The 26,333-nt window shown below is 38.9% G+C and overlaps 1 protein-coding gene across 3 annotated transcripts in view; it reads right to left on the bottom strand.

Annotated features, from left to right (window-relative positions):
• LOC100556731 (cadherin-6) overlaps window positions 1-26,333 on the bottom strand; it is a 295,831-nt gene that overhangs the window by 227,768 nt on the left and 41,730 nt on the right. The window contains exon 1 of one of the 3 annotated variants that reach the window (XM_008119684.3): window positions 8,577-10,338. The exons of the other annotated variants lie outside the window; for them this stretch is intronic. The gene's annotated coding sequence lies outside the window, so the exon portion shown is untranslated. Of the gene's footprint in view, window positions 1-8,576; window positions 10,339-26,333 lie in introns of those variants that run through there. 3 annotated transcript variants of the gene reach the window in all.

Below are 26,333 nucleotides of genomic sequence, written 5' to 3'. Positions count from 1 at the left end.
ACTGGATTATGTAGCAGTGTAGACTTATAAGATCCAGTTCAAAGCAGAGAATCTGGATTCAGAAACTGGATTATATGACAGTGTATATCTATCCTAAATAGCATGGCTCAATGTTATGGAATCCTGAGATTTGTAGTTTGGTTAGGCACCAGCACTCTTTGACTGAGAAGGCTAGAGATCTTGTCAAACCTTAACTCCTTTATTTCCATAGCATTGAGCCTTGACTGTTAAAATAGCATCAAACTGCATTAATTCTACAGCACAGACATACACGACCTTTGCAGTTCTGCTATGCAATTGTTCTATGACATTGCTTGCACCTGGAATTCAACACTGATTTGACACATTCACAGAAATGCATGCTCTCTGTGTCATTTTCAGTAGGGAATATTTTAACAGAATATACTTGTGCTGGAAAGTAAAAAAAAATAAATCAATCAAGTTTTGACCTATTACAACTCCGCTCCTTTCTCAAACTGCTTTCTAACATGCTGTGGGCAGTGTAGAACCATTTAACATATGGCCCAGGTGTCAGCTCTGAAAGTTTCCTCACTGAGCAATCTCATTGAGGAAGTGGTATAAAGAGTCACTGTATTTATCTCAATGAGCATTTCCTAATGGCAATTGTGAAAGCACAGTGGCCGAGAAGAGGCATGTAAGAAGTTACACATTGGAGAAGTGGAGATCCAGGGCAACTTGCCAATACATTGGCCTCAAAGTAAATCAATGCAACCAACTCATAAGCAGTGGAAAGTGAGGGCCCCACTGTTTCATTTTCAGTACTTTGCCTTTTGTCGCTAATGGACGATAACAATAAAATGTCACACATTAAAAACTGGGTGTAGCTGATTCCCTTTGGGGGAATGAGGCCCAATATCATTCATCTTAAATGTTTTAGCCAATGTGCAATAGACGTTTTGCACACCAAGTAACGTTTACTTATGATCGCAAACATGTCATAATGGGGGAATTGGTAGTGGGCCATTATCAGTTGTTTTGGTCATCTTCTGAATAATAATAATAATAATAATAATAATAATAATAATAATAATAATAACAACTACTTTATTCTTATACCCCGCCCCATCTCCCCGAAGGGACTCGGGGCAGCTTACATGGGGCTATGCCCAGACGCAACAGCACAAAATCAAAGCAAAAACAATAAACAAATCAACCAACAATAAAAACATCAACATGGATAAAACGGTCATAAAAAGGTCAATATACAAAATAATGTTAAAAACATGAGTTGTATCAAAAGATCTGGGCCAAGGTGCAGAAAAAATGTCAAGTCTAAAAACTATTGAGAGTAGTATAATACCCATACAAACTGATGTCCAACAACTCATCTTACAGTTTTCACTGTTATTTTAATTTTTTTAAAAACAACAACAACAATTTACATGCCTCTTTCTCCACCTATAATATAACATGTAAGCACAAGTTGAACTTTTACCAATGTATACTATGGGTAGCTCTTGATTACTCTTGTAATCAGTCACCTTAAATAATATTCCATTCTATCTTCATATTAATCCAAGGAATCCATCAAGTCATATCAACCCAAATCCTAGGATGGGCCCAAAGTTTGGTCCCACATCCAGGTCTTCAGTTGCTTCTGGGCATGATTCAAAGTGCTGGTTTTGGCCTATAAAACCTTAAAAGGCTCTGGTCCAACTTACCTCTCTGAACTTATCTTACCCTACGAGCCATCCTGCAGGTTAAGATCTTCGAGTGAGCCCCTGTTCTCGGTCCCACCACCGTCACAGGTGTGATTGGTGGGGACGAGAGACAGTGCTTTTTCGGTGGTGGCTCTGTGGCTATGGAACTCCTTGCCAAGGGAGATTAGCCCTCTTACTCATGTCCTTTAGGAAGCAACTTAAGACCTGGAGGTGGGACCAAGCTTTTGCCCCATCCTAGGATACGGCTTGATATGACCTAATGGCGTCCTTGGATTAATATAAAGTTGAACACAGACTGGCTCTGACTTTTGGCTCAATTCTACTGCCCCTGTTGTTACAGTCACATAGTTTTTAGTGTTTTTATTGGATTTGGATATCAGCTTTTAATTGTGTTTGACGATTGTCTGGTTTTACTATGTGGCATCTAATGCTACCATTGTGTAAGACCGCTTCGAGTCCTCCTGGGGGAGAAGAGTAGTATATACATTAAATAAATAATAAATAATAATCTTCCTTCCCATTTCTTCTATCCTATTCCCCACGAGTACAGCTGGGATCACGGAAAATATGCAGGCTTTTTTTTTTCTTATCAGATTTTTGGTGTTACTCTTGAAAGTGGGTTGTTCAAGTCATGAATCTTCCTTATAAAAATATGCTAATTTATATTTTGGAGTACTGGTAACAGATGCAACACATACAACACCATGCAAAGTATAAGCTATTTTTTGAGAGCTTTTAGTTTTGATTCTGTACAGCAGAGAGTGGATGTGACTAATTCGGAAAACCCTACTAGCGAGAGTGGTAGAATACCAAGGGAGTTAGATTTCTGTAGTTTGTTGTCCAATTCAAAACACACTGCAGTTAAGAGAAACTGCAGCATAGTTAGAAAGTCTCTGGAGCATGAAGACTGGAAGACAACAACTCAGTTTCTCTTCTCCATTCCATCCATACAATCCCATGAAAGAAATGGGATTGTACGTGTGCAACTGCGGACAGAATTTTGCCTAAGGAAACCTGCTGGCACAATTCTTGACCTCCACACTATTTCCTCAAGGCTCCTTTTACATGCTGCTTCACGCTCACTCTCTCCAGTGTTATTTAGTTTACTTTTCAAATCTGGGCCTCAGCTTTTATGCCCTGAGCCAAACTGGGAATTGGATTTATTTAGAAGAAGAAATGTCAAGGAACTATTTTTCTTCTGGGAATTTTCGCTTCCTTGAGTACTGAAAACTTTGGAAAGAGACAAAAGGGAGTAGCACTGTCTTTTCACATATTCATCTGCAAATAACATCTACACCACACAAATCTAATTCAGACTGACAGTATTGTTAGCCTTCCCAAATCTAGCAGTTGTAGTTCAAACCTTCTAAAGAGCACTAGGTCAGAGAAAGCTGACCTGCATTATGACATACTGCACAAAATGCTAATCAGCATGCACTATAATCTAAAATACGCAATACAATGAATTCTATCAAACAGTCAATATATATATATATATAAAAATCAGGTAGAGAAATTATGACATGATAGCATACAATAATAGCATAATACAGATTGAGCATCCCTTACTTGAAATACATGGGAACAGAAGTGTTTTGGATTTCAGAACCCACTCCCACCCCAGATTTTGAATGCATTTTGAAATATCTCAGAAATTGGACCTAGGTCTAAAACATAAAATTCGTTATGGTTCATATATACCTTATGCACACAGCCTAAAAGTAATTGTATACACAGTAGTTTTTAATAATTTTGTGCAGGAAACTAAGTTTGTGTACATTGAACCAAAGGTATTGCTTAGCCAACAATGTGGACCATTCTGGAGTACAGTGCTCCCTCGCTACTTCGCGGTTCACTTTTCATGGATTCGCTGTTTCGCGGTTTTTCAATAAACTCTAAAAGACTATTCTAAATCATAAAAAATTGCAATTTACAGCCTAAGGAAGGGAGGAAGGAGAAGCCAAAGGGAGAGAAAAGGAGCGACGGGAGAAGAAGGAGGCGATTTATTAACACGATTGGTTGATAAAGACTTAAAATAGTGTATGGCTACTAAAATAATGTATAAATATTAAAAGAAAATATAGATTTTCACTTATTGCAGGTGGTCCTGGAACCTAACCCCAGCGATAAGTGAGGGAACACTGTAGTTCAGATTTGGGATTTTCACATATAGGATGATCAACTTGTATAAGGGCTGTACAATAAAATCCAAGAAAAATGTATCACAATATATAAGATAGATACAGTGGGAACATTATACAGTTGACACTTGGTATCTACTGATGTTTGGTTCGGAATCGCCACCCTCCCTCGCCCGTCTGCACCATGGACACCCAAATTTGTAGCTGCTCAAGTTCCTTTATATAATGACATTGTAAAAGTGTGTGCCTTATATAAAATATAAATGATATTTGATTTCACAAAACTCTTACCCCTAGTTTAAGACATCTATCCATCATCTCTCAACAGACATTTGCTCTATCTGATAAAGCTGACTGATAGATTAGTCTTTGCTTTTTCTGCCTACCAGGGAAATCAAAGTGTTGTACAGCAGCATCCAATAAAATCAATACAATGTAAATGCAACACACACACACCAATCCAAAACCAGATTTAAAGGCTATGTCAGGTAAAACAGTACACTAAGAACTTCATCACATTAAAGAGTTTTATCATCCTAGGACATTTGCAGGATTCTTGGAGGACGAAGCCTGCTGGAGCCCATCAGACAAAGTACTTCCAGTGGAGCTCTGTGGGTGGAAGAGTATTGGCACTTTTCAAAAGATTACAAAAGAAAAAACTCTGTCACAAGAACTATATATTCTCAGAGACAGAAGAAACCACTTTTCCTAATGCAAAAACAATGGCTGATGAAGAACTGTGAAATAAAAGAGATGGACAAATTGACTGTGCTGACTAAGGAGAAATCTTTGACTAATTTTAACTAAGTTTGGAATGCGTTCATTACTTTTTCACAACAATGCTGGGGGCATTCAACTGTGAGATTCACACATTAATAGGGTGTTGCCTAAAATAGAAGAGTGATCACACTATAATTTACAGGAAATAGACTTCTATGAGATAACAACCATCAGATAGAGAGTGAGAAACTTGTAGCGAAGGTTGTTTAAGTGTAGTGTACATTATGCAGTCATGTATAGTCTGTTTTTAGCCTCCCGTTTTTAATATTTTATGCAATATATTGATTTTTATGACTGTTTTACTGATGTTGATGTCTTATTGATGTGAAAAATTGTTTTTACTGTTTTATTGCTGTGATTGTACTTTTATGTCGGGCATGGCCCTATGTAAACCGCTCCGAGTCCCTCCGGGGAGATGGGGCGGGGTATAAAAATAAAGTTGTTATTATTATTATTATTATTATTATTATTATTATTATTATTATGTAATTTTGGTAGTTTAAAATATCAAAAATGTGTGTTTGTGTGTTTTAGTTTCTCTTTTATGAATTAAAAATAATATTTTAAAAAGAAGAAAGAAAGAAAGCCTTAATCACCAGAGTAATTTCTTTTGATGGTGGGACATTTAACTACATCACATTAAGGTCAGTTTCCTTCAATAAGGAATTTATATTTCAAGACAGTCACAAAATTAATTCTCTCATCTCTCAGAACACATAATCAAGTTCAGATGAAAATCCAATCCACCTTCCCACATAAAAACATATAAATCCCACTCCATGAGTCAAGGGAGTGCAGAAATACACTATTGTAAACCTCTTCCCAGTGAAGTTGGCTTCTTCCAGTATGCCTCTACACTTTAGAAAGCATGCAGTTTCACCATGGCTCAACACTATGGAATCACGGGGCTTGTAGTTTATTGAACCATGGGATTTTAACTGCCATGGCTCAATGCTATAGAAACATGGAACTTGTAAGTTTACCCTTCTCTGCCAAAGAGTACTATAGTGCTCTCATCGAACTACAACCTGCATGGTCCCATAGTATTGAGCCGTGGCAGTCAAACTTCGTATCTTCTTTTTTTTTTAATTTGTTTTTATTGTTGTTTTGTCGTTTTATCCCACTCCCACCCTCCCCTCCTTGTACATACACTTTATACAACAAACTACAGAAGTTACATTTGAAATATCAATCTCAATCTTAATTTTTCCACTCCACATCTTAGTATGTTCTCTAAATAGTTCTTAACTGGTTCCCACATCCCCTTGATTATTGCAATATTTTCAATTTTATCTATATTATTCCATTTGCAATTTGTGATTTCTACATTTAACATATCAACTATATACTTATACCAATTCGCCAGAGTCCATTTTGTTTTATCTTTCCAACTCCTCACTAAAACAATTTGTGCACATGCTATTAATTTGTCAATCATTTTTTCTTTTTGTATATTCTTCACTTCCGTTATCCTTGCATGTAGTACATTTCTATTAACTATTACTATTTGTAGATTTAGCATTCTATTGATTTCTCCTTCAATCATTCTCCAGTATTCTTGCACCCGATCGCATTCCCATATCATATAATTAAACACACCTCTTTGTTCACAACCGTGCCAACACCTATCCTTCATCCCTGGTAAAAACGTGAAAGTTGTGCAGGAGTTCTGTACCATTTTTGTAACATTTTCCTTCTTGCTTCCCTTAATACATTGTACTTTTCTTTTGCTATATTACTTATTTCCCTTTGTATATCTTCCCTCTCAATTTCCATGTCCATTCTCCATGTTTGGAAAATTTCCTCTATTATTTCTTCTTTTACCGTTATAATTTGTTCATACAGATCTCCTGCCACCTTCTTTTCCTCTCTCAAACATTAACTTCATATCTTCTACAGTGTAGGTGTGCTCCAAGTAACCAACATGCTCTGAAACTCAACTGGCTATATAATACCACCATTGCTATAAAGGAGAACTATTTTTCAATCAAAGGACCCATCCATACAGTACCTTTATCCCAAGAGCTTCCTCAGCAAACAGGAGGGTGGCCAGATGCCATTCCCTGGAAAAGCGGAAGCAATTTCTGCAAACAGTAAAAAAACACGACATTTCCAGGTGTGGGAATATCCCGGTTCTGAGCTGGAAATCTGCACCTTCCAATGTCTGTCTATTCCTGCACTTGGAATTTTTAATCTTAGTTTCTTCCTGGGTTTCAAATGTCTGCTCCTGATCGGTCAATTCTGCTGGATGTCCTGCAGCAGCTATTTGGGGGGCTGCAAAAACCCAGAACAAAGCAGGAAGTGTGGGCTATGGAGCCAGTCGTCCTGGGACCAACAGGTCTGTGTGCAGTCCTGCTCGCAGGTCCCGGGGTTTTTTTTTTTTTTGCCCCTAATTAAAGTGCATGATTTGGTGCTATCTGGAAGTGCCCTAAGAAACTGTAGAGTTGAAGCTGCAGTCAATTACAGCAATGAGCACTAGTTATTTGTCACACCCGTCAACTGGGGTTCTAAACTTGCAACCCCATTTCTTCGGAAGCTTTCCCCTCCGGTTAAGGAGAATACCCAAAACAAACTGTCTCTTTAACAAAGAAAATCTATATATATAAAATGATAAAGTTGTTTGCGCAGTGACTATAACAACAAAACTAAACATCCCAGAAATACGAAATTTGGCAACACAATGCAAAAGGCTTGCCTCCAGGTTACAACAACACAACCACACCACAAAACCACAATCCAGACCCACAAAACTCACAACAACGCATCATGCGATAACAACACAACTAAACGCCCCAGAAATACAAAACTTGGCAACACAATGCAAAAGCCTTGCCTTCCAGTTGTAACAACACAACCACACCACAAAACCACACAGGACCCACAAAACTCACAACAACGCATCGTGACTATAACAACACAACTAAACGCCCCAGAAATACGAAACTTGGCAACACAACGCAAAAGCCTTCCCTCCAGGTTGTAACAACACAACCACACCACAAAACCACAATCCAGACCCATAACACTCACAACAATGCATCGTGACTATAACAACACAACTAAACGCCCCAGAAATACAAAACTTGGCACACAACTAAACGCCCCAGAAATATAAAACTTGACAACACAACGCAAAAACCTTGCCTCCCGGTTGTAACAACACAAACACACCACAAAACCACAATCTGTACCCACAAAACTCACAACAACGCATTGTGACTATAACAAATACAAAATTTGACAACACAACTCATCCACCTCCCCAATCCCTACATTCACACTTGGCCTCCAAAAAAACAATTACAATAATAACAATAACAACAACAATAAGAATCAACACCATCACAGGCAAGAAACAGCCAGGCACTGAGGCTGAGAGTCCAGTCAGTGCTACACTGGGCCTCCAAAAAACAATACAGTAGCATCTAACTTATCCAACTTTCATGACCACTACAACAACAATAATAATAAACACCTACACAGGCAAAAAAAAAAAAAGACTATTGTACCACAATAAAAATATAAACCGCACTCAGCAGAATCAGACATTACAATTAACAACAAACCAAAGACAACAGGGATCTCAAGCAATTATCAATCAACACGAAAATTGAAGAAGGTAACAGACTTCAAATACTACTACTAATGTGAGCATAAAGAAGGGTGGAGGTCACAGCATAAATACAACCTAATGTAGACTGACCAACACCACCAGACTAAGCCACAGCAACGCGTGGCCGGGCACAGCTAGTATTTATATAAAGGTATTTACAAATATAGCAGAGTCCTTGGATTTTACAGCTTCTCCCACACAATGACTAGTAAACAATAAAGTCCTTATCTTCAGATAAGATGCCATAGTCTTGTTCTCCAGACATTGCAGCAATAATACACCTCTAGCAACTCCAACTTGGACAAATCAGCTCCAGCATCTCCAGCTCAGCATTCAATGTTCAAACAGCCTCCAACCAACCTCCTATCTCAGGTTCCAAACTCCAACCTCTAGTAACATGATGTACTCAGTCTCTATTAGTAGTACTCAATCTCTAACAGGTGGCTTGATTGCTGCTGGCCATACAGTGTTTGGTCATGATCCTTACAATCACTTACCCATTTTCACTTAAGAAATGATATAAAACTCTGACATTATTGGTGCAAAGAATAAGCTCAAAGGAATCATTTATTTCTACAAACTACACTGGAATTGAGAGCATTTGAAGCACAACCACAGCTTTGAAAAACATCTTTTTTCTAAACAACAACTCCAGCCTGTATGGCTATTGTACAACACTGGGGCTTTTTAAAATCTGAAAATATTTGATCCTAAAATGAGCATCTTGCAAATCCAGGTAGAGAACAGAGGAAGGGTCCATTAACTGCTTTAGAGGCTCAGCGCTATAGCAGTCAGTGCTGAAACTAGAGGAAACAGAAATAATAAAATTACCGTATATACTCGAATATAAGCCGACCCTAATATAAGCCGAGGCATCTAATTTTACCACAAAAAAACCTGGGAAATCATTGACTCAAGTATAAGCCGAGGGTGGGAAATTTCCAAAATAAAAATAGATACCAAAAATTACATTAATTGAGGTATCAGTAGGTTAAATGTTTTTGAATATTTACATCAAGGTAAGACTGTCTAACTCTGATTAAATCATTATTCTCATCTTCTTCAATGTAAATGTGCTTATGTATCCTTTTAATAATAATAGAGTAAAATAATACATGTAATAATAATAATAAATACAGAAAAATAATACATGTAATAATAAATAGAGTAGAATAATAAATGTAATAATAATAATATCAGAGTGAAATAATAAATGTATTAATAATAATAAAAAATAGAGTAAAAATAAATGTAATAATAGCAACAATAATAGAGTACAATTATAAATGTAATAATAATAATAATAATAATAATAATAGAGTAAAATAATAGTGTAAACGGCGCTCCATGCAGTCATGTCGGCCACATGTGAGTAAATAAATAGGTACCGCTCCGGCGGGAAGGTAACGGCGCCATATGACCTTGGAGGTGTCTACGGACAACGCTGGCTCTTTGGCTTAGAAATGGAGATGAGCACCAACCCCCAGAGTCAGTCACAACTGGACTTAATGTCAGGGGAAACCTTTACCTTTACTTAAAATAATAAATGTAATAATACCAATAATAATAGAGAAAAATAATAAATGTACCATATATTCTCGAGTATTAGCTTACCCAAATATAAGCCAACAGGACCCTCACCCGAGTATAAGCCGAGGGGGGCTTTTTTAGTCCTAAAAAAAGGGCTGAAAAACTAGGCTTATACTCGAGTGTATACAGTAATCACTGGAATATGGCATCTGTAAGTGAGAGAATAATGCTGTTGTTATATGTGTGTTTCTTCATTTCAGCTTAAGGCAGTCCAGACACTTGCAGATCAGGGATCTAGCGTCGAAAATGTAAAGCCCCCTGAGCTCATGACAATGCTAAGCGGTTGATTAAAAGGGAAACCACGGAGCAAAATCAAAAAGTTAAAAGAGTTCAAGCAGGGCCACAGAAGGGAAAGCCACTGCTTAAATCCCATGATGCCTTTGATTTTTGTAAGTGTTTTACTTACTGAAGAGGGTGAAAACCTAAGGGGAGTTTAAAGAAGAAAGAGAGGGAGAAAGGGAATCTTTTTATCTGCAAGCCAGATGAGTCACCAAGCAGAAGACAGACAAGGGCAACCACTACAGTCATTTATTTATGTATTTATTTATTTATTTATTTATTTAATATAACTACATACATTTCTCATATTTTTCCCTATATTAATAAACAATATATATATTTAAATATAAAGAAAATGCAGATTAAAATGCATTGTTCATATACACTGTAGAGTCTCACTTATCCAACCTTCGCTTATCCAATGTTCTGTATTATCTAACGCAGTTTGCCTTTTAGTAGTCAATGTTTTCGTAGTCAAAGTTTTCAATACATTGTAATGTTTTGAAAATACTGTAATTATTCCATAATGTTACCTTGTACTGAACTGCTTTTTCTGCCGATTTGTTGTAAAACATGATGTTTTGGTGCTTAATTTGTGAAATCATAATGTAATTTGATGTTTAATAGGCTTTTCCTTAATCCCTCCTTATTATCCAACATTTTTGCTTATCCAACGTTCTGCTGGCCCGTTTATGTTGATAAGTGAGACTCTACTGTATACGTATGTGTGTGTGTGTGTGTGTGTGTGTGTATATATATATATATATATATGCGCGCGCGCGTGTGTGTGTGTGTGTATATATATATATATGTATATATATATATATATATACACACACACACACACACATACATACACACACACCATTCAAAAATCCATTTAAACAGTGCTACCCAAACTGATTATTCTGGAACCAGTGTGCTGACCTAAAATTCTGGTCAGTTTCTTCTAGCAGTTTTATGTTAAGTTCTTGGTGCAAATCATCCACAAGAATGACTAAAGCTGCTTCTCTCCAAAAAAGTAGTTCTGAAGCAAGATTGAAATGGAACTGTGCAAGGGAATACTTTAGCACTTTTGAGATTAACAGGGTGCATCTCTATACTGTAGAAATAATGCAGTTAGATGTCACTTTGTAGTTTCATGAAGCACCAGCACTCTGAGAAGGTTAAAAACTATTTAAAATTACATTTCCTATGATCCCAAAGCATTGTGACGGTTAAAGTGGGGAAAAGTAGTATTAATTCTACAGTGTAGATGCACCCCAATAGAGGCCTCATCTACGGGCCCATCTAGACAGGCCTTTAAACACGGGAGTTTCTGTTTCAAAAGGGGGTGGGGGTGGGGTGGATAGACAACATCAGTGCTAAAGGCGAACTGATTCGGATCAAATGAGTGAAAACACGGGATAAAAAGGTCCCCCTTTATCCCGTTTCCGACTGAAGGATGCACATCTTCCTATGTTTTAATCACATGCATCTTATGTTGTGTGATTTGTTCTCTGTATTTTAATATGTATTTTGTAGAAATGGGTTTGAATATGTGTATTTTCTAGAATGTTTTACATGATTATGTTTTTTTAGCCAAGTTGTAACCTGACTCAAGCCACAAGGAGAGGCGGGTAGGAAATAAAATTCTTATTCTTATTATTAGATGGCAGTGTAGATGGGGCAAGAGAAAGAAGGTTGTATCATAAGCTTTCATAGAGTGAGTCTACTTCATCAAAAGCATAAAGTAGCTATGAATCTTAAATAAATAAATGTAATAAAGTAAGCTCAGATTTCTAAAGCTTCTGCTTCAACCAGCATGGAGGGGGTTGGACTAGATGGCCAATGTGGTCTCTTCCAACTCTATTATTCTATGCTTCTATGATATTATGATTCAACCTTCTTTCTCTCAATTATTCTCGGACGAACACAGCTATGTATCTGAAATGGAATTAGTAAAGCCCTTTCACTTAAGACCTTCTATAGCTGATAGCCCGTCACCTTGCCTTAGGTCCCTTCCGCACAGCTGTATAAAATCCACATTGAACTGGATTATATGGCAGCATGGACTCAGATAACCCAGTTAAAAGCAGATATTGTGGATTATCTGCCTTGATATTCTGGGTGATATGGCTCTGTGGAAGGGCCCTTAAATAACTATAAGTATCCATTGTACAGTAGTGGGACCAAGAAAGTCTTCTTTAGAACAGATCTTATAAAAGCCTTTCTCAGATATTTTGGGACTCAACATTCCCAGAAAGAGGAATTGGTTGTATTTACACAGCCAAAGAATGCAGTCTGAAGTACATTGAACTGCATTATGTAGGTCTATACTGACCAAATAATCCAGATCAAACTGCATTATATGGCAGTGTAGATCCAGTTTAAGACTATTAGATGGAATTTACTGTGACTCTTTATGGTGAAAAGGTGCAGTTCCTTCTCAAGAACAGCCTCTCATTATTGAATTCTTCCCTCAACCCATGGATGACAACTGGATTTATTCCTTGTTTGACCACAAGCCCAAAAACTTATTTACTATAGCTAATGTTTAGCTTTAGAGCTGTAGAGGCAAAGTGAAATTTTCAGTCTGTGTTACTTGTCTTGGCCACAAAAAATAAAACAAAACAATAAAATATATTGAGAAACAAAGAGCAGAGACAACACAATTGCATAACAACAGGCACCCAGATGTCCAGTTTACAATCTGCTACATGGCCATTCATGTAATTTTGACTGTAATTGCTGTTTGTGTCGTGTTAAGCTGCCATGGATTTTCTTTTTAATATTTTTTTCAATTGTGTTTTCAAACATACCCAATAATTTGTTGTTGTTAATTACTACACACGCACTGGGGATTGTTAAATTAAACATGTCACAATAAATATATTTAATATTGTGATAGACTTTATTTTGGTTGTACGGCTATAGTTGTTTCGTTAATGCTACTGAGGCAGATCTATTAACATATTATCTAGGGGTCTATTGGGACCTAAACATAGTTTTCCTGCTTTCTACTCTCGTCAAAATCAACACACAATCATGAGCACATAGCGGCTTTTGTGAGTTATTTTATGTTTCATAGTATAAAAATAGTACATCATGGAAACAGAAATTGGTCCACATGTTGCCATGCTAGTTTTCATTTTTAATCATCAAAATCTTAAGACTTCCTACTGGAGCTGTGGTGGCTCAGTGGCTTAAACCCTTGTGCCGGCTGGACTGCTGACCTGAAGGTTGGGTTGCTAACATAAAGGTTTTTTTAACCACCATAGCTATGCTCTCAGGAAGACTACATAGCTAAGACCTGTAGAAATACATTAATACACAGTTGAAGGCATCATACCTTCACACACACACACTTGTAAAATCTTGCCAGTAAAATTACGAGGAATTACAGAAAATTCTGTGTGTAGCTATCTGGCTCTCAGCTCCACTAGGTTCAGGGCTCATGAACTGCCTATGTTCCACTCATAAATCACACTGAACTCATAAAAGATCCCTATCCAGCTGAAAGGGAACTGTAAAGAGACAAACAGTGTTGCAAATAATAGAGAGGACCCTATATATCCACTATATTGTGATTCCAAGATCCTCCTTGGATACCAAAATCTGTGGATGCTCAAGCTCCATTATATTCAATAACATAGTAAAGTGGTGTCCCTTATATAAAATGGCAAAATTAAATTAAGGTTTGCTTTGTGGAATGATTTTTTTTGGAAGTGATATTTTCAAACTGAGTACAGGCAATCTCCAAGTTACAAACATCCGACTTGCAAATGACTCATAGTTAAGATGGGGAGTGGGACAAAAGGAAGGGAGAAAAATTTATTTATTTATTTATTTATTTATTTATTTATTTACAGTGTTTATATTCCGCCCTTCTCACCCCAAAGGGGACTCAGAGCAGATCACATTATATACATATAGGGCAAACATTCAATGGCCATATACACATAGAATAGAGACAGAGACAGACGCAGAGGCAATTTAACTTCTTCCTGAGGGGATGTTCGATTCTGGCCACAGGAGGGAGCATCTGTTTCATCATCCACTGTGACGGCACTTCCTCATTCCAATGTTGTAAATTAGTTAAATTTGCCTCTCCACTTTATAAGTGGTACCTTATTTCCTACTTGATAAATGCAACTATCTTTCGGGTTGCTAGGTCAGCAACCAGTAGGGGCTATTTTTTATTTTTTTACTTGACGGGTGCTCACCCCTCCACGGGCTGACCTCGAACTCATGACCTCATGGTCAGATTGATTTATTGCAGCAGGCTGCTCACCAACCTGCTCCACAGCCCGGCCCCACGACACAGCCCTAAGAAGGGAAAATAACTCCAAAATGAGTTCTTATGGGGAAAAGGTATCACAACTGAAGCTTTATGACCAATCCTTGTTTCCACAACAAACCATTTTTTTCAAAATCCAATGATCACAAAGACAGACAGGAAGGTGAAATCTTCTGAACAGGGCCACACACAGTGAAACAAACACCACAGTGGTGTTAACCCTTCCCTATGCTACCCAAATCTTTCCTATCTATCTATCTATCTATCTATCTATCTATCTATCTATCTATCTATCTTAGGAGCCCCGATGGTAAAGTGTGTTAAAGCACTGAGCTGCTAAACTTGCAGACCGAAAGGTCCCAGGTTCAAATCCCGGGAGCGGCGTGAGCGGCCGCTGTTAGCTCCAGCTTCTGCCAACCTAGCAGTTCGAAAACATGCCAATGTGAGTAGATCAATAGGTACCGCTCCGGCGGGAAGGTAACGGCACTCCATGCAGTCATGCCGGCCACATGACCTTGGAGGTGTCTATGGACAACGCCGGCTCTTCAGCTTAGAAAAGGAGATGAGCACCAACTCCCAGAGTCAAACATGACTGGACTTAATGTCAGGGGAAAACCTTAACCTTTTTACCTATCTATCTGGAGGTACACTTAAAAATGTACCTGTTCCAATTTACAAACAATTTCAAATTAAGAAGAAACCCACTGAACCTATCTCATTCATAACTCGGGGACTGCCTTTATAGTTGAATTTGTAGATACAGAATCGATGTATATGGAGATTCAATTATAAGCAATCATTTATCCAATTAAAGTGAAATAGGTGCATAATTATAGACAGGACCTTCTTTTGCTATTTTCTTCATTCTTTCGCTTCCTCTATGCTGCCAGTAGCAAAATGTGAAAGCATAATTACCACCACATTTACTTGCCAAAGGTTCTGCCTATTACCCTGATGGTTTGACAGGTGGCATCATCACCCCGTTTTTTTTGCGGAGGGGGGGGGGGGAAGACACAATTATGTATTCTGCATCATGTATTTCATTTTCACTATGCTAGTGGTTTATTTGTTCACTCTTAAGGCTGAGCCAGCTACACTGTATAGACATACTCAATAGTAGGGATGGAAAAAATATGATGGAAAAACATGTTTTTGCTATGTCAAGTAATCCTGATAAGAATAACCCTGGGTTGGCAATAATCTTTGCAGTTAAATATGTATTCTGCACAAAATTTACACAATTCTCTCACTCCAGAAGCGACTCAAGTTGCTCCTGACACGGAAAAAAACACCTGGTTGTTTGTTGCAGAAAGCAGCATTTCCTGTACAAAAAACAACCTTTTGTATGCATTTTCTATGGAGAAATATTTTCTGCACCAAAAAAAACCCTTGTTTTCTGTGTAGAAAATGCTGTCGAGACATAGAAAATGCCTACAGCAGAAGAATATTGGGGTTTGGGGGTGCAAAAGAAAAGATCTGGAACCATTGCACGTGGCAAACTGGCCATACTTTGTGTTGTCAAAGGCTTTCACAACCTCTGTGGATGCCTGCCATAGATGTGGGCGAAACGTCAGGAGAGAATACTTCTGGAACATGGTCACACAGCCCGAAAGACATACAACAACCCTGGCCATACTTTGTCTATTCTTACTTTGAATAACCATTGGGTCATAGTTTCAAAAATCCACACACACATCAACACACATCAACACAAATAATTGTCTTCAATCTTTCATTTTGCTTTTAAAAATTGTGACATTTATTATAAGAATAGTAAATGTTTTCTTTTTAAAATGATTCTGAAAATTATGCTTGTTGGCTAACCTTGAACATTTTTAAAAGGAGCATGGGATTGAACCAACGTAATAAATGAAAAAGGATATTTTTTTAAGGGGGGTGGGAATTAGATCACCTTTTAAAACATGCAAAGAAACACCTCCAAAATCCAAATTGAGATTTAAATATAAAATGATAAGCTTCTGCTAATCCTTCTGTTGGAGACATCAATGGTTAAGTACATTCCATGCACTGTGGTTTAATACCAACTTTAATAAAATTGTTGCCTACAGGCAAAAGACAATTGGGATTCTGTCTCTTAAAAGTTTGGTCGCCCCATACACATTTTCATAGCCGGGAGCTCTCAGACTGCCATTGATACCAGCCCCTTTGAAATCTGCTCATTTTGAAGATATTCTAAATTATTAAATACCTTATTAAGGAAAAGATTAGCTTGAGGGTGAAAAGAGTTGTATTTAGACAAAGGGAAAAAATAGATATTGAAGTAAAGGGAAGAACAGGAGGAATATTATTTATATGAAATTATACAGATCTGCTGTTGATATAAAAGTGGTAATCCATAATCCATAATTCATTTAAAAAAATGAACCCATCATATTACATCACAACATGTGACAAATTACTACTGTGGAGCTATCCAGCAGTAAATTACATAGAATCGTTTTGTCAGAGTAGGAACTTCTTTGTGCCTTGGAAAAGCAATGTCACTACAAGGTTATCATCCTATTGTTCCATAGGACTCTCTTATCACACAAACCCTCGTGCTGTTACATCACATTTTTTTTCTGTAGGAAAACCAGAAAATTTGATTGTGTGATAAAAATCATAAACGTACAGAAATATAGATTATATATGCATAAAAAGAAACTGCAAGTATTCTCCTTTATTTCTTAATAACCCTTGTCAATCAGGTGATCATAGTAATTTCTGATGGGGCGGGGGACCCATAAAATCAAAAGTAAAATGATAACATAACTCTCATGGAGAACTCTTCCTTAACTGTCTGCCTAAATTGTCTGCTTGTTACTGTTAATTGTTCAATTTAATTTGCAAGACAAAGCCTGCTCGTTGCTTTGAAATTCTTATTCATGATGTCACACATATTAGCATACAAATGTTTAAATTGTAAAACACTGCAATCTCCTTTCCCCTCTGCCTTCTTCCCACAACTCTGCTTGTACTGGTAGGAACTTAGAATACCAGATTTCCAAACCAGGCAAGATAAAGGTAAGCCATATATAAGGTAAGCTTAAGGAGTGAAGGATGGAGAGAACATAAATATTAAAGGGGGAAAAGTGTTTAAAAACATATAATTAATAAATCTGGAGTTTACGCTAAATCAGTGTATGAAGCAAGGCTCTGTTGCCGAAGCTTAATTAAGCAGTCATGCTCTCCTTCGAAAAAGTTTTCTATCACTCTCTATCTTCTGTACCATCTCACTGCTGGCTCCTGTGCCACGTTAAATCTTGCCTGTTTATTCCGATCAGGCTCTGCTGTGTGTTATAACTCATCAGGTCTTGGCACCAGAGAAGAGAAGTGACTCATTCATTCACTTGGGCTCCGGTCCAGAGAAGGACATTTTTGCACTTGGCGATCACAATTGTTGCTAAGTTATTACGAAGGGTCCAGACGATAGTTTAAATAATAGTACTTCTGTGGTGGCTAAATGGTTATTTTACGAAGCCAAGAAAGAAAGAAAAAAGAACCACAAAATATTTTTGTTTAAAAAAACTTGCAGTGCTGAATTACTCAGAAAAATGTGATTTTTTTTCACACACTCTCCTGTCAGAATATATGTTGTATGAATTGCTCCATTTTCTTTCGGATCTCTAAGGTACCAGATCTACCAGCTGGTTCATGCAATTTCACCAATTATGGACTATACAGCTGACACCCACATAGCCCCCAGTTTTATTTAGTGTTCTTAAAAAAAATATCTCCATCTTATCCTAGAACAATAATCTTTTCGGGGGAAAACACAGTGTTCTTCTCCAGCTAAAGTGCAAGACAGCCAGCTTCCACTCCAGGTTGTAATCGTTACTTTAAATGAGTGATCCAAGGTACTGAACCTCTTTGGAGGAAAGGGTTAAGGACCTTGGATAGCTCCTTTAAGCTGGGACTCAAAGTGGATTCAATACCTTACTGACATGGAGTCTACAAGCTGCCTTCCACAAAGCTTTCACAGCAGCATCTTATCCATTGAGCCTTAAGTGCAACCTATTCACATATACCCATCTGGGAATCGGGATAGTGCTTAACACTGTCACAAAGCTTTCCTTTTTCACTGTATCTCAGTCCATTAGCCAGTAGTGCTGGAAGTCTTCTTCCTCTGGGCTGGTATTCAGTAGCTACTAGGACAAAGCTAGCACCAGATAACTCTGATCATTTCAGTATTTTATATCCTGTTGGCTTGATTGAGAAAGGCAGGCTAACTAAGACAAATCCTTTGCAAATTATGTGTTTGGACATCTTCAGACAAATCAAAATTAAATTATCTGCTAACTGTGACACATAACACAGGGATCCTAGTTTTGAAAAGTTATTTAGATTGCAATTCCAAGAATTCTTCAGCCACTGAATATATTGGCTGGTGGCTTCTGGGGGTCAATTCTTTCCCAAAGTAATTTTTCCTTGATCTAGCATGAATAGCAAACATCTGGCCCTTGAGCTGTTTCTGGCTCATAAAGTCCTCCCATCTAGACTCAAGGCCTGCTCCACTTGGCAATGTCTTCTTTTTATCACGGACACTGACTATTCATGAGGAGGTCTACATACATAGCAAAATGCACTTTTGAAAAATAGATTAGCATCACAACAACATTGTCGACTCTGAGAGATACAAATAGAATTGGCCTTTGGGTGTTAGACATTGGCGAGCTATGTTTTCCTCTATTTGGAGGTGGGGAAGCATTAATTTGTTTAATTAATCCAGCTAGGCTGCTGACAAATACATTTGGCAAACAAGAGAAAGAAAGCTGGCCCCTTGCCTTTATAAACTAATCTATCTTTTTCACTGCAGAAAGGTTACAGGGCTGTTGCAGTTCACCTTTTCCATCTGCCTCCCTGCCTGTAGGAATTCAGCAGGTGAAGATGTATCATTGCCAATGTTTTGAAATGTCTCACCAATTTCCTGGCTCTTATGTAATGTTCTTGTCTCTGTCAAATGTCACAAATTGTTCCTCAAAAACAGAATACCTTCTGTACTTGTATAACAACAGTTTATTTTTCCTTTTCTGATCATACGCTGAAATCAGGTAACAGAACCAACGTGTCTCAAGAGAATTAGGGAAAACCAACATCAAAATATGAACAGAAATAAAAGGAAAATGGAAATCTAGATAAGAGAAGTTTGCCTCCCTCTGTAAAAGTACTATTTTCCTTACAAGTAAAACCACGAGTGACCTTTTTGACTCCTCTTCATTAACATTGAGTCTGATTGTATGGGCTTGATGTACCCGCCTTTGTGGTTAGAAATGTGGTTTGTTATTTGGCTGTCTCTAACTTAATCCTAAGTCTCCCAACATCTTTAATGCTTGCACATCAGAGAACAATTTGCCACATATAACTGTAGTCAGTCATGAGAAGAAGGAGGCAAAAGCAATTGTTTACATTTTATTTCTATAAACACTCAACTGCGAGTAACTCCATTGACCTAAATTATTTTTTATTTTCAAGTAGACATGGGATTGGTTTGTAAAAAGCACAACTACTACAAATTGCTTGCAAGCACCTTGATTTTCTGTAATTCTTTTGAGACACATTGATTCTGTTACTTACCTAAAGAAAATATATAGGAAGGACAAATAAAACTCAACAAAAATTGCTCATCTGAAGCAAAACAATACATGGATTCAGTCCATTCAACCAGTCACTCAGCACCTAAAATGAATGATACTGGTTCCACAACTACATCACCACCCTCCTCTGATTCTGTAAGTAACAGCACGATAGCAACAAGTAAATAACACCGGCTACCCTTTCATGACACTGAAATCTGCTGCCTAATGCAGATTGAGTGTCATGAAATCTGCATCATTCTCACTCTTCTCAATGACAGAGCTTGCACCAAGTAATAGGGACCTATCAAGAGTACACATGGCAGAGCATAGACACTGACAGGGAGGCCATGAGTACCCCAATTGACTTTTTAAAATCCATCCTAGTTATCTCAGAAGGAATACAGTGCCCTGCACTAGAAACGTATGTCTTCCTCTGCTTCCATAGCCTATTGAGCCATGATAGACTGGGTTCCATCTTTGTTGTGTCCTTATTCGCCTTCCAAAGCAGCAGTTCCTGATGGGGAGGGCTACATGAGGAGCTCTACTTTCTGAAATCCTGGGAAGGTGGCTTGCAAAATAATCTCACAGCGTTGAAATCTCTCCATTCAATCTACAGCTGGTTAGCTGCATTTGTTCCCTAGGTGGCACCACAGATTAAGTAGCCAATTTCTGTTCCGACCAAGAGGAGACATCTAAGCAGCCGTGGAGCAGGCAGTTAGCTAAATGCGGTGGGGGTGATGAGGAGAAAAGAAAAACCTGCAATACTGAAAGTGCAGCAAGGAGCTGCAGCCAGAATGTGTGTGTGTGTGTGTGTGTTAAATCTGAATATTCCCAAGCCATTCTGTTCCATTTAAATGCAAACCACAAGGTATCCGGTTTTCCCAAATTGTCAACAATGAATGAGCTGTCATGATCAGTAATGCCAGTTGTGTATTAAGTGCCTGCAGTAAAAGTTCATTGCAATAGATCATCAGGAAACCTGGGTGAAGATTGTTCTTTAACTCTAGACGCCTCCGACAACGGTTGGTCGGTGCAGAAAAAGTGACCTCACCATAACCAGTCTGATGAAATTACAACCACTAGCTGGGGAGGGGAGAGACACAGATATCTTTTAGGGGAATACACTAAGGAGAAGCTTAGAGTATACAGTACATAACCAGACAGACAGGCTGCCTCCAGCTTTTCATCCCTACACTGGAGCCATGTGAAAAGGGTTAGTGGACGGTGGTCTTTGTTACATTTACATTATGTCTTAGTTGTCCTGCGAATGCACCCCCTTATCTCATTCTTTGGGGAGAAGCCCAAAGTACATAGCATGTTCTGTCCCCTGGGAAAAGCAGTATGGCAAAAGGGAACACCAGCATCAGGCAGAAAAGAAGCAGCTGTACTGAGCTTGATTTCCTATTCCTTGTCAGGAACAAAGCGTTATTATATTGCACCCCTAGAATGACAAAATTCAAGGGAACCAGAAGGTGTGCCTGCGTAGACAAGACTGCGTGGATATTGTTATAAACTCCTGTAAGCTACTTTGAGTGAGGCTCATTCATCTGAAAGGCATAAGTATTCTAAATAAATCATTCAAGTATATCTGATTACATGGGTTACCCTTGCCTCTCCTTTTCTCTGTTGTCTTTAAAAAAAGACTGAGCAAGGTCTTCCCTTTCTCTCTTGTTTAGACTCTTCTGTAATATATAGCACACCCAAGATCATAGCTGAAGCTGGTGGAACATAACATCCAAGAGGATGAACGTGACCAACTGGGCAGCTCACTTGGAACAGCCCTGTGGCCTATCGGTGACTGGTTTGGGTCAAGGATGCAGCTGTGCCCAGGTGCCATCCAGGATTGGTGCTCAGCCTAGCAACACAATTATTTATTTATTTATTTACAGTATTTATATTCAGCCCTTCTCACCCAGAAGGGGACTCAGGGCAGATCACATTGTACACATATAAGGCAAATATTCAATGCCATATAACATAGGACAGAGACAGAGACAGACGCAGAGGCAATTTAAACCTTCTCCAGCTTCTAGCTTCCTGAGGGTATGTTTGATTCCAGCCACAGGGGGAGCAGATGCTTCATCATCCACTGCAATGGCAACTTCCTCATTCCAACGGCGGCTGGGTGATTTTTATGGTGTCGTAAATTAGCCTCCCCACATATAAGTGGTACCTAAATTTCCTACTTGATAGATGCAACTATCTTTCGGGTTGCTTAGGGTCAACAACGAGCAGGGGCTATATTTTTATTTTAATTGTAGGGTGCTCACCCTGACACGGGCTGGCCTCGAACTCATGACCTCTTCGTCAGAGTAATTTATTGTAGCTGGCTGCTAACCAGCCTGCTCCACAGCCCGGCCCCACTTTCATATAGTGGTTCTAGACACCAACTTATGCAATGCTGGAAAAAGCAGTCATTCTAATGAACAAGATAATATATCACTATATCATAAGATAACAGCACTATATCATAATCATCACCATCACCACCATCACCACCACCATAATCTCTTGTTTTACCACATCGTCACGTGAGGCTAAAATCGGCAACATGCACTGATCTAGCCCCAGTCATCTATGGAGCAGGCCAGCTCCCATCAGTTGACATCGTGCCAGCTCTGTGGGTGAAGGAGGGTGGAACTGGCATGCCGTGTCACTGCAGCAACATGGAAGACTTACTTTAATGGGGGAAGCCCCATGCACCACGCATGCTCAATAGAATGACTACTTTTTCCAGCATTGCATAAGTTGGTGTCTATAACCACTTTATGAAATTGTGTTGTTAGGCTGAGCACCAATGCTGGATGGCATAGGGTTACAGCCTGTGCTGGATGGGGTCACACTCCCCCTGAAGGCGCAGGTGCATAGTTTGGGGGTGATCCTAGACTCATCGTTGAGCCTGAAACCCCAGGTTTCAGTGGTGGCTAGGGGAGCCTTTGCCCAATTAAGACTTGTGTACCAGCTGCGACTGTACCTTGGGAAGCCGGACTTGGCCAAGGTGGTCCATGCTCTTGTTACATCCCGATTAGATTACTGCAACGCACTCTACGTGGGGCTGTCTTTGAAGACTGTTCGGAAGCTATAATTAGTCCAACGGAAAGCAGCCAAATTGCTAACTGGAGCAATGTACAAGGAGCATATTTCTCCTCTGTTACGTCAGCTCCACTGGCTGCCGATTAGCTACCGAGCACAATTCAAAGTGCTGGCTTTAGCCTATAAAGCGCTAAATGGTTCCGGCCCAGCTTACTTGTCCGAACGTATCTCCCAACATGTCCCATCACGGAATCTAAGATCTTCCGGGGAGGCCCTGCTCTCGGTCCCGCCAGCCTCACAGGTGCGACTGGCGGGGACGAGGGACAGGGCCTTTTCAGTGGTGGCCCTCCATCTATGGAATGCCCTACCAAATAAAATTAAACAGGCCCCCTCCCTCCTATCCTTCCGGAACAGAATGAAAATGTGGTTATGGGACCAGGCATTCAAGCAAGAGTAGCTGTTGAAATGAGAGACAATAAACATATGATTCACTGACAGACCCCACGTGGACACAATAAGCGCCATGAATGTATATTTATATGTATAATTATGTATGTTTTAAATGCAAGTGCCTAATTCTAACGTAATTTTTAATCTAATGGTTTTAAATGTGATGTAAACTGGATTGTTGTATGTCTTTCGGGCTGTGTGGCCATGTTCCAGAAGTATTCTCTCCTGACGTTTCGCCCACATCTATGGCAGGCATCCTCAGAGGTTGTGAGGTATGGATAAACTAGGTAAGGAAAGGAAAGAATATATATCTGTGGAGAGTCCAGGGTGTGGCAAGAGTCCTTTGTCACTGGGAAGCCAGCATTAATGTTTCAGTTAATCACCCTAATTAGCATTGGAAAGGTTTTGTCTCTTGCCTGGGGGCATCCTTTGTTCAGTCATTAGCTGTCCTCTGCCCTCAGTGTGTTTATCCATACCTCACAACCTCTGAGGATGCCTGCCATAGATGTGGGCGAAACGTCAGGAGAGAATACTTCTGGAACATGGCCACACAGCCCGAAAGACATACAACAACCCTGTGATCCCGGCCATGAAAGCCTTCGACAACACAGTGATGTAAACTGTTTTTTTTATTCATATGCTCATATTGTAAGCTGCCCTGAGTCCACTGATGGGTGAGAAGGGTGGGGTAGAAATGATGTAATAATAATGCTCCACGCTTCTCCCCATGGAATCAAAAGCTGCAAGAGACAGACAATGCGGGGTGAAGGACAGTGGCTTCCCTACTTCCCGCAGCAAAGTGAAGCAAGGTGAGCCTTTTTTGGTAGTCGTGTGATGAAGCTCTTAATGAATATGCCAAACAAAACTCACAGTGAGTGTGGTTTTCTGTCATTTGCTTACTGCTGAGTGTGTTTTACTGTAGTTTGCTCACTGGTGTATATGGTGGCAGGTGAAACCTTTTTCTTGCCAAGGGAGAAAAAGAGTAATAGCTAAATAACCACAATGGAAAAGGTCTTTTCAAAGTCATAATTAGGGCTTTTTCATTCCATGTGCAGAAATGAGAACAGCTGGTCAAATCATCCTTCATTACTGGTAATGGGTCAATGTCCTCCATGGTAAGGTAGAGCAGCAGCCAAGGTTAGGGTGTACAGGCCAGGTGAGCAGTTACACATAGCTCTGGTCTCCAACATCTTTCCAGCAGGGAATGTTTTTCTGAGTCTGGGGCTCAAGCTGTAGCTGAGACCCAGCATCTCTCAAGCACTTTTGCAAATTAAGCACTAGAGAAAGGAAACCTGTTTGCAATGCCAAGCATTAGAAGAGAACAACACAACACTGCTGAAAATGAATTCAGTTGGCAGAGCACAGAGGGGGAAAGCCTTGCTACAAAATGAGAAAGGACTTGAAGAATAGGTAAAAAAATATCATTCATGAAATCGGCTGTACTTATCTACAATTTTCTACAAATTTCATCGTATTTTAACCCTATGTCATAGGCACAGATCATTTTTAAGTTACATTTTTAAAAGATTCAACACTTTAGAACAGATTAATGAACAACACTGTGTTAATCTCGTATTTTGTAGCTGACAGCTCTAAAATCCTTCCAATTTCATGAGAAGGACTGCATCTCAGAATTCAGTACAGGGCACTGGGGAAGAGATTTAGGTGACTGGATAAGAGACATGTTCAGAAAGATTTAGACTTGTTCTTGGATCTACAGATTTTATATAGATCTTTTTGGGGAAAATAATAATGTCTGAGATCCCTAAGAATAATAGTGCTACCAATGCCTCACAGCTTAGACTGTTCTTGCTGTTTGATATTAAAACTAGCTCATATTCTGTAATACAGAAAAAGAACTGATACCCAAAAAGGCCCATTACAACCATATTCACATTTTTCCCTTTCTTCACCAACCATAACAGCTAAATTAAAAAAATCAATGTGTTATAGTGATTAAGCAAGAGACTTAACCATAAACAAGTCTTCATTTACAGAACTCATTGGGTAGCCTTGAGCTAATCACACTCTTAGACTAACCTAACACACAACACTGTTGTGAGGATAATAAAGTGCAATAATGAGCCTTGACCTCACAGAAAGAAAGGCAGTATGACAACTGTGATGATAACAGCAACAACAGTAGTGGTCATAATGTGTCATTTGTTAAATTCTCAGCAAACTAGGTTTTTTTAAAACCCAAATTATATTGACAACATCTAATTATTCAAAAACAAATCAACAACCTCAAAGGCAGCATCCTGTTTCATAAATATGCATTTGGGAGCATGAGATGTCCAGAAGTCATCACTCAAACCTTATTTATGACATTGTAATTATTCCAGTCCACACTTGCAGTCTTTGCATAATTACAACAACGGAAAGTCTTACCAAATTCTGCCTTTGAACCATTGCAGCCCCCAAAGACAACCATTTCTAAATGACTGCAGAGCAAGTTGGTGATTAATAGTAATGTGTGTATGTTATCCCAGTCATGCAGTGTATCAAGACAGGCAGTTGTGATGAGACCCTGATGGAAGCCCACAAGGCTGTCTGAAAATGGCTGTCTCATGTGACTCACAACTGGGCGAAGGCTGGACATATTACTGACTGCCTCACTATCCCGTACTTTAGAAATGGCTGTGTTTAGGTAAGGGCTGTGAGTTTTCATAGGTAGGATTTTCGAGGCTAACATTGAAAGATGTCACAGCTATGTTTCCCAATGCAAGATCTTAGTAAATTGCAAACAATCCTAGCATTTTGAAATTCATCTGGTACCCATGGACAGTTGTGCCTTAGGTTTGTATCTTTTATAGTTCCAGCTTGGCAACACCATTGAGCCTACAATCCAATGTTATATGTCATCATTGAGAAAGTTACAAGTGATGAGGAACTGGAAAATATAGATTT

Source organism: Anolis carolinensis, chromosome 4 (genome assembly GCF_035594765.1).
Source record: "Anolis carolinensis isolate JA03-04 chromosome 4, rAnoCar3.1.pri, whole genome shotgun sequence".
Taxonomy (NCBI): domain Eukaryota; kingdom Metazoa; phylum Chordata; class Lepidosauria; order Squamata; family Dactyloidae; genus Anolis; species Anolis carolinensis.
The sequence above is the reverse complement of the archived record's forward strand: the minus strand, read 5'-3'. Positions and strand labels throughout refer to the sequence as shown.